Source organism: Arvicanthis niloticus, chromosome Y (assembly GCF_011762505.2).
Source record: "Arvicanthis niloticus isolate mArvNil1 chromosome Y, mArvNil1.pat.X, whole genome shotgun sequence".
In the NCBI taxonomy this organism is placed as follows: Eukaryota; Metazoa; Chordata; class Mammalia; order Rodentia; family Muridae; genus Arvicanthis; species Arvicanthis niloticus.
The window spans coordinates 8,849,535-8,859,194 of record NC_133431.1 but is presented as its reverse complement, the minus strand read 5'-3'; the positions used below and the strand labels follow the sequence as shown (position 1 = coordinate 8,859,194).

The 9,660-nt window shown below is 50.5% G+C and overlaps 1 non-coding gene across 1 annotated transcript; it reads right to left on the bottom strand.

Annotated features, from left to right (window-relative positions):
- Nucleotides 1–1,926: 1,926 nt before the first annotated feature.
- Nucleotides 1,927–6,500, bottom strand: LOC143437431 (28S ribosomal RNA). The gene has a single exon (XR_013106911.1). It is a non-coding gene; the product is annotated as a 28S ribosomal RNA (ribosomal RNA).
- Nucleotides 6,501–9,660: the final 3,160 nt, after the last annotated feature.

The window sequence follows — 9,660 nt, the reverse complement described above, 5'->3', positions numbered from 1 at the left end:
GGGTGGGGGCAGTTGGAGGCATTGGGGGAGAATTTAGGCAGCGTAAATGAAGAAATAAACTGGAAACTTTATTCATTTATTTGTTTTATTGAGTGTACGAGGGAAGAGGGAAAATGGGAGGGAGGGAGGAAGGGAGGGAGGAAAGGAGGGCAATCTTTCCATGCTGGGATGATCCATGCCTTGGGAAAGAATTCCTCCTAAATGAGCTGTCATGCAGTCATCTTGCAGCTTTGGGGGGGGGGGACTTTGGTTCTGGCCTCTCAATGGGTTTCCAAAGGGCAGTCAGAGAGCCCTGCATGGACAGAAAGGGAAACCATGTTAAGCAAGCAAGCAAGCAAGCAAAACCACAAATCTGTCTGTTAAGTTCTTCTGTTAAAGGAATCGTGGTGAAGTGAAGCAGAAGCAGAAGCAGAAGCAGAAGCAGAAGCAGAAGCAGAAGCAGAAGCAGAAGCAGAAGCAGAAGCAGAAGCAGAAGCAGAAGCAGAAGCAGAAGCAGAAGCAGAAGCAGAAGCAGAAGCAGAAGCAGAAGCAGAAGCAGAAGCAGAAGCAGAAGCAGAAGCAGAAGCAGAAGCAGAAGCAGAAGCAGAAGCAGAAGCAGAAGCAGAAGCAGAAGCAGAAGCAAAGCAAAGCAAGCTCATATTCATTCCAAAAAGGCTGATAGCTAGGGAGCTTGGGCTACAGAGTGAAAACAAGTAGAAGGAACAATAAATAAATAAATAAATAAATAAATAAAATTTAAAAAAGGCTTTGTTAGAACATGTCTAAGTTTTAGGGAACAAGGCTTGACATTGAAACCCACTGGTTCATTAGCATCTTTCGCAAATCTCTCAGACAATGTTTCCCAATGCAGTGCCTACCACCTTCTCCTCCATGATTGCCCCCGACTCCTCACTGTGGGGTGTGTGTGTGTGTGTGTGTGTGTGTCCCACACAGCAACCATCAGTGGAGACACAAAGGAGACAGCTAAGGCTACAAAATAAAGATAGCAAAACAGACAGGGAGACAGTGTCCCAAAATGGATCCCCAAAAAATGGTAGGCCAGAGTGAGGGACCAGTCAAACTTCTTATCTGAGAGCGGGAGAGGGAGAGGGAGAGGGAGAGGGAGAGGGAGAGGGAGAGGGAGAGGGAGAGGGAGAGGGAGAGGGAGAGGGAGAGGGAGAGGGAGAGGGAGAGGGAGAGGGAGAGGGAGGAGAGGGAGAGGGAGAGGGAGAGGGAGAGGGAGAGGGAGAGGGAGAGGGAGAGGGAGAGGGAGAGGGAGAGGGAGAGGGAGAGGGAGAGGAGGGAGAGGGAGAGGGAGAGGAGGGAGAGGGAGAGGGAGAGGGAGAGGGAGAGGGAGAGGGAGAGGGAGAGGGAGAGGGAGAGGGAGAGGGAGAGGGAGAGGGAGAGGGAGAGGGAGAGGGAGAGGGAGAGACAAGAGGGGGGACAGAGAGAAGAGGAGAGAAGAGGAAAGAGAGAAGAGAAGAGAGGAGAGAAAGATAGAGATAGATAGATTATAGATAGAGAGGATAGAGAGAAGAGGAGATGAGAGAGAGAGGATAGGGAGAAGAGGAGAGGAGAGAGAGGAGAGAGGAGAAAGAGGAGAGGATAGAGAGATAGAGGAGAGGAGAGAGAAGGAGAGGAGAGGAAAGGAAAGGAGAGAGAGAGAATCCTCTCTGCTGTTTGATCTCTTTTGTGAGCCCTAGAAAAGTGAAACATCAAGCAAGTACCTCATATATTTGATTTAAAGAGTCCAGACCACATACAAACATATGTCTTTTTAAATTTTATACACATATACACAGAAATACTGGTGTGACACCTGGTATTTGTTATAGGACAACTGGCCGACCTGATAATTAAGGAAATCATATAAATTATAATAAGATAATTAAAAAGAAAAATGTGTGTATATGTGTTTTTAAAATTATATATGTTTTCTACATACATATTATATATAATACACACACATACATATAATATTCTGTTGAACAATAATACTCTGTGAAACAAGGCAACTGGGCTACCTCACAATATAATTTAAAACAAACAAACAAACAAAAAACCAGCTCAATAAAAGGGGACCCGCAAAAAGGGGGATGGGGAGACAGAGACACAGACATACATACATATATATGTGTGTATATATATATATGTATATATACATATATATACATATATATATATATATATTTAAAAAAAAAAAGAGACCAGACCAGATATCTGATCGACCTCCCAGAGTTGGGAAAAAAAAGAGACCAAGTACCCTTGGAAGTGGTCTACCGGAACCCGGAAAAAAAAAAAAAAAACGGAGGAAAGGGAAGGGAAAAGAAAAAAAGAGGCGCCGGAACCTCTCTGGCCTTGCCTCCGGAAACTCATCCCGCTCACCCCCATTTCCTGGGATGAGTGGCTCTCTGCACCGGACCCCGGTCCCGACGCCCATGGGGGGACTTAGAGGTGTTCAGCCATATTCCCACAGATGGTAGCTTTGTCCCATTAGCTCCTCAGCCAAGCACATACACCAAATGTCTGAACCTGCGGTTCCTCTCATACTGAGCAGGATTACCATGGCAACAACACATAATCAGTAGGGTAAAACTAACCTGTCTCACGATGGTCTGAACCCAGCTCACGTTCCCTATTAGTGGGTGAACAATCCAACGCTTGGTGAATTCTGCTTCACAATGATAGGAAGAGCCGACATCGAAGGATCAACAAGCGACGTCGCTATGAACGCTTGGCCGCCACAAGCCAGTTATCCCTATGGTAACTTTTGTGACACCTCCTGCTTAAAACCCAAAAGGTCAGAAGGATCGCTTTCACGGTCTGTATTCATACTGAAAATCAAGATCAAGCGAGCTTTTGCCCTTCTGCTCCATGGGAGGTTTCTGTCCTCCCTGAGCTCGCCTTAGGACACCCAAGCGCGGACCCCCTGCCCCAACCCCTCATGGAAAAACAGAAACGGGGAGCCAGGGGCCTCCCACTTATCCCACACCTATCATGTCTCTTCACTGTGCCAGACTAGAGTAAAGCTCAACAGGGTCTTCTTTCCCCGCTGATTCCGCCAAGCCCGTTCCCTTGGCTGTGGTTTCTCTGGATAGTAGGTAGGGACAGTGGGAATCTCGTTCATCCATTCATGCGCATCACTAATTAGATGACAAGGCATTTGGCTACCTTAAGAGAGTCATAGTTACTCCTGCCATTTACCTGCACATCATTGAATTTCTTAACTTTGACGATCAGAGCACTGGGCAGAAATCACATCGCATCAATACCGCCGCGGGCCTTCTGTGATGCTCTGTTTTAATTAAACAGTCGCATTCCCCTGGTCCGCACCAGTTCTAAACCGGCTGCTAGGCGCCAGCCTAGGTGAAGCGCCTCTCAGGGGAAAAACCGCGGCCCGGGGAAGCGGACCCTGCAGGCAAAGCGCCGGTGCGGGGAGGATCATGGGGGCAAGACACACGGGGCCGCCGGGACCACGAGAGTGGCCCCGGGGTCCCACACCAGAACCTCCCCAAACCCCTGTGCCAGTGACCCGCCGGTCTCCCCAGGTACAGGCGCGATACCCGCTACAGCTGGGGCGATCCATGGGAAGGGCCGGCTCGCGTCCAGAGTCGCCGACGCTGCCCCCCCCCCAGTGTCCGGGACTCCCCCCACATCTGAACGGGGACCCAGGGGTTCCTCCTGCTCCAGCTCGTGAGGGGCTGAACCTGCCGGCCCTCACACCTGGCGAGGGGGAGAAACAATGGGGGTCTCTCGGGGAGAGGTGAGGGTGGGTCCGGGCGGCCAGGAAAGGGAAGGGGGTCTCCCCGGGCGTGGGAGAGGGCGGTGGCGCCTCGTCCAGCCGCGGCGCGCCCAGCCCCGCTTCTTGCGCCAGCCTGAGTGACCCAGCCCTTAGAGCCAATCCTTATGCGGAAGTTACGAATCCGGCTTGCTGATTTCCCTTACCTACATTGTTCCAACATGCTAGAGGCTGTTCACCTTGGAGACCTGCTGCAGATATGGGTACGGCCCTGCGTGAGATTTACACCCTCTCCCCCAGATATTCAAGGGCCGGCGAGAGCTCACCGGACGCCGCCCGAACCGCGATGCTTTCCGGGCCCCTCTCTCGGGGTGAACCCATTCTAGGGCGCCCTGCCCTTCACAAAGAAAAGAGAACTCTCCCCAGGGCTCCCGCAGGCTTCTCCGGGATCAGTCGCATTACCATACTGGACGCCTCTCGGCGCCCATCTCCGCCACTCCGGATTCGGGGATCTGAACCCGACTCCCTTTCGATCAGCCAAGGGCAACGGAGGCCATCACCCATCCCTTCGGAACGGCACTCGCCCATCTCTCAGGAATGACTGACCCATGTTCAACTGCTGTTCACATGGAATCTTTCTCCACTTCGGCCTTCAAAGTTCTAGATTGAATATTTGCTATTACCACCAAGATCTGCACCTGTGGTGGCTCCACCCGGGCGGGCGCCCTAGGCGTCAAGGCTCACTGCAGCGGCCCTCCCACTCATCAAGGCATAGCGTCCAGGGGCCCAACACCTCGGGGGCAAGACCCGAGGGGTGGCGGCATGCGACGCCCACCACGCCCGCCGGGAGACGTGCGCCCGTGGCCACTCCAGTCCCATTCCAACTGCCAGCGACGACGGCCGGGTATGGGCCCGACGCTCCAGCGCCATCCATTTTCAGGGCTAGTTGATTCGGAAGGTGAGTTGTTACACACTCCTTAGCAGATTCCGACTTCCATGGCCACCGTCCTGCTGTCTTTATCAACTAACACCTTTTCTGGGGTCTGATGAGCATCGGCATCGGGCGCCTTAACCCAGCGTTCGGTTCATCTCGCAGCGCCAGTTCTGCTTACAAAAAGTGGCCCACTAGGCACTCGCATTCCACGCCCGGCTCCACACCAGGGAGCCGGGCTTCTTACCCATTTAAAGTTTGAGAATAGGTTGAGATCGTTTCGGCCCCAAGACATCTAATCATTCGCTTTACCAGATAAAACTGCAGGCATTTCGATTTCTGCGAGAGCACCAGCTATCCTGAGGGAAACTTCGGAGGGAACCAGCTACTAGATGGTTCGATTAGTCTTTCTCCCCTTTACCCAGGTCGGACGACCGATTTGCACGTCAGGACCGCTACGGACCTCCACCAGTTTCCTCTGGCTTCGCCCTGCCCAGGCATAGTTCACCATCTTTCGGGTCCTAACGCATACGCTTGTGCTCCACCCCCCCTGAGCAGCAGGCAAGACAGGCCGGTGGTGCGCCTTCCGCAGACTGGAGAGGCCTTGGGATCCCACCTCGGGGACCCGGGTGGGGCCCTTCACCTTCATTGAGCCACGGCGGCTTTCGGACAAGCCTCCGACACAGCACATGTGTTAGACTCCTTGGTACATGTTTCAAGACGGGTTGGGTGGGTGGCCGACATCTCCGCCGACCCTGAGCGCTTGGGCTCTGATAAAAAAGCGCGTGACACAGGGTCCCCTTCAAGCCTGATGACGCGACAACGCCCTGGGCGCACTGGGGACAGTCCGCCCAGCCCCCCGGACCCCCGCCCCCGAGAGGGAGGAAAGCCAAGAGGGGTGGGAGAGCAGTCGCACCATGGGAGGGTTGGTCCGGCCCCCTCCTCCCCACATGGAGGAGGAGGAGGGGGAGAGCGTGGCGGCGACGGATATCTGGATTCCTTGGCCCCGAAATTCGGCGAGCGCTGCTGCCAGGGGGCTGTAACACTCGGGGAGGGGTGGTTCGGTGCCCCCACATGTGGTACACCGCCCCCCCAGCCACCTTCCCAACCATCCCGGAGCACTGCCATGGTGGAAGTCCCCCCCCACCCCCCCCCCGTAGCAGCCAGTCGCCGGCCGGGGTGGTCCCCTGCCGACCCCGCCCCCGGCCCCGCCCGTGCGCCCCCCAAACCCCCCCCGCCACACCTCACGCCCGCCAACGACACTCCCCCAGAGGGGAAGCGGGGATGAGGGCGGAGGCGGGACGCAGGAACTACATGCGCAAAGGGGTCGGGAGGAACCGGGAGCGGGAAAGATCCGCCGGGACCGCTGGCACGGCCAAATGCACGCCGCCGGGTTGAATCCTCCAGGTGGACTGTGTGGACCCCACCCGTTTACCTCTTAACAGTTTTACGCCCTCTTGAACTCTCTCTTCAAAGTTCTTTTCAACTTTCCCTTATGGTACTTGTTGACTATGGTCTCTTGCCTTAGATGTTGTTTACCACCCGCTTTGGGCTGCATTCCAAGCAACCCGACTCCGGGAAGACCCGGGCCCGGGCACCGGGGGCCGCTATCGGCCTCACACCTTCCACAGGCTGGGCCTCAATCAGAAGGACTTGCCCCCCCTCCCATGAGCGACACCGGGGAGTGGGTCTTCCATATGCCACATGTCATGCTCCGCGCTCACGGTGGGGATTCGGCGCTGGGCTCTTCCCTGTTCACTCGCCACTACTGAGGGAATCCTGGTTAGTTTCTTTTCCTCCACTGACTAATATGCTTAAATTCAGTGGGTCGCCACGTCTGATCTTAGGTCGCGGTCAGAGAGTGGAAGAAGACCGGGCACGCAGGAAGGGAGAGCGAGGTATCGAGAGGGGGCAAAGAGCTGGGGGACTGTCGGGAGTGGAGGGGCCCAAGGACCTGCAGGGTGGAGCGACCCACGACACAGCCGGGTTCCGAGGGGGAGCCGGGACCGAGGGGAGCTTGCGTTGGCGCATGGACACCAGTGTCCCGATGGCCAACACTGGAGCTGGCACCCCTGGGCGAGGGAGGCGAGGAAGGTGGGTGCCACAGGAAAAAAAACAGGAATGCAACTGGGGGGCAATAGGATGTCAAGTATAAATTCCCTTCCTGGGGCATCATCCTGCAACAGGATGTTTTGTTCTTTTGTTTTGGTTTGGTTTTGGGTTTTTTTTGTTTTGTTTTTTGTTTGTTTGTTTGTTTTGTTTTGTTTTTTTGAGACAGGGTTTCTCTGTGTAGCCCTGGCTGTCCTGTAACTCACTCTGTAGACCAGGCTGTCCTGGAACTCAGAAAACCGCCAGCCTCTGCTTCCTGAGTGTTGGGATTAAAGGGCTGTGCCATCAATTATTGATCATTATTCATTATCAATTAGTATTGATAATTATTGATTACCATTCACTGATTGGTATTGATTATTGATCATTATTCCATCGCCGTCATGCCTCTGCCTCTCAAGGGCTGGGAAGGATGTTTTGTTCTTAGAAAAAACTGCGGAATGTTACTTAGCAGACAGCAGCACACAGAAAGTCTCAGCCAGAGAACAGCAGCCCTTGGGGTCCTACAGAGATGGATGGCCCAGAACTGCAGTCAAGGACAGTTTAGAGGAAAGTTGTTTTTTTTTTTGTAAAGGGAAGACTGAACAAATAAGGCTTCCACCAATGTCATTAAAATACAAAAAGAAAGAAAATATAGCTTTTAATTTGTTTTGTTTTATATTTTTCGAGACAGGGTTTCTCTGTGTAGCCCTGGCTGTCCTGGAACACACTCTGTAGACAAGGCTGGCCTCTAACTCAGAAATCCACCTGTCTCTGCCTCCCAAGTGCTGGGATTAAAGGTGTGCACCACCACAGCCCAGCAGCTTTTAATTTCTTACTTTGTCACAATAAACTCAAACTATTTTAATAAATGTAAACCATCTTATTATCTTGTACCACACAGTCCCTGGGGTCGCCAAGGATAAAAATGGTGAGGGAGGCCGGGCAGTGGTGGCGCACGCCTTTAATCCCAGCAACTTAGGAGGCAGAGGCAGGCGGATTTCTGAGTTCGAGGCCAGCCTGGTCTACAGAGTGAGTTCCAGGACAGCCAGGGCTATACAGAGAAACCCTGTCTCGAAAAGAAAAATGGTGAGGGAGGTGCAGTCCATCTCCGTTGTCTTAGGAGAGCTGTGCAGCTCACTGTAATAGGAAAAGAGAGAACAGACAAGAAGTTTCTATAGAACTTAAAACTAATATGTTATATAAATTTCAAGTTTCTGGCAGCCATTTGATTAAACAATAACTTACTAATCATTTTTAGAAAATTTGGTTTCCTATTCCTCATATCCAGAAAATACGCCAGTGTAACTAGATAATCTCACCTGTATACTACATCCATCCATACATGCACACACATAAATATGCAGAGTATATAAATATCTCATATACTATAACAAACCTCAAGTGTTTTCTTTTATACATATCAGGTGAAAACAATCCAGGTGCTCAGCCCATTTGCTTTCCCTTTATTTTCTGTCTCAATCTTCTTAATTATGTGATTTCTAAAGAATAAAAGAATTTAAGTTAATGTATCTGACTTGAAAGCTTAAAATACAAATTCTCTGTTACTTACTGTTTCCCTTCTAAGTACTAGAAAGCTAAATCATAGACATTTGTTTGTTCAAAAGATAATTCTTGTCCAAACTAAAGAAGCCGTTTTCTAACTCATTAAACCCTATACCACCACATATAGGATTGAAGTCCTGTATTCAGCCACAAACCAGCTGGCTTGTGGGGAGCCGATGGAAGGTGACTATCATCCTTGCAGCCATCTTGAGCCATATACCCTGACAAGAGGCTTGATTACATCATCTTCCAACAGCTGAGCACACTCTGATAACATCTTGGTTTAGATACCCAGGATCTTTTCTTGGGTGTGTGAGATTAAAAGTGTGTGACTGAAGGGCAAGACTTAGAAATCAGATTTAGAGACAAGACCTAAGGGCATGGCTTAAAGGTGTGACTTAGAGGGGTGGCTTAGGAGTGAGACATATAAAAGGTGAGAGGCAGACAGAAGAAATTATTATTAAGAGTAGGAATTAGGAGAGTACAACTTGGAGTACAATTATGAGTACGATTATGGGTAGGAATTAGGCAGAGCAGGAATTAGGCATTGAGGAAGAAGACACTTAGACTAGAGAACTCAGAAGAAGAATTATTAGTTATTAGGTACTTGGCACTTGGAGGAAGAACAGAGAATTAGGCATTAGACATTAGGCACTTAGCACTTGAAAGAAGCTTGGAACTTGGAGGCACTAGGGACTATGTACTAGGGACTAGGGACTCAAGACTTGGGACTTGGACTAGGAAGAGAGACTAAAGAATAAACAGGATTGAGTCACACTCTGTCTGGTCTCCATTCTGCGAGTCTGTCCTCTCTCTCTTGCTGAACCCTGACCAGCAGACCTGAGCAGCTGGGGCAGTGAAGGTTCTAGCAGTTTAGCCCCCAAGGCTTTTGGCAGAGTAGGTTCAAACACTGACAGAGCGGTCTGCAACATTTTGGCCCTCAAGCGTGGGGCAGCTCGGGCCGCAACACTGGCTTACTACTATTCCAGATGGTATGATGTAAGAAGCAAGTAAGCAGGATTAACTCAGTAAAAAGTTTTATGGGAAAAATGACAACATTTGAACAAGTAACACAAAAATGTGTATTTAGATGCTACAAATATATGGTAGCAGGCTTATAAATGCAGGATTTATGACAATGCTATACGAAATTGACATCCTGGCTATGCTACCTGTTTGTTTTTTGTTTTTCTTTTTAGTAGCATTAATAAGTACAAAAGCTGCTTAAGTAACATTAATAAAAAATTTTATTTCTTTATAAAGTTATATGAGTAACAATACCCAAAACTGGACTATACTAGTTATTCATTCCTTCAAATGTCTGTCTACAGAGTTACTCTAATTATATTTCCCACTG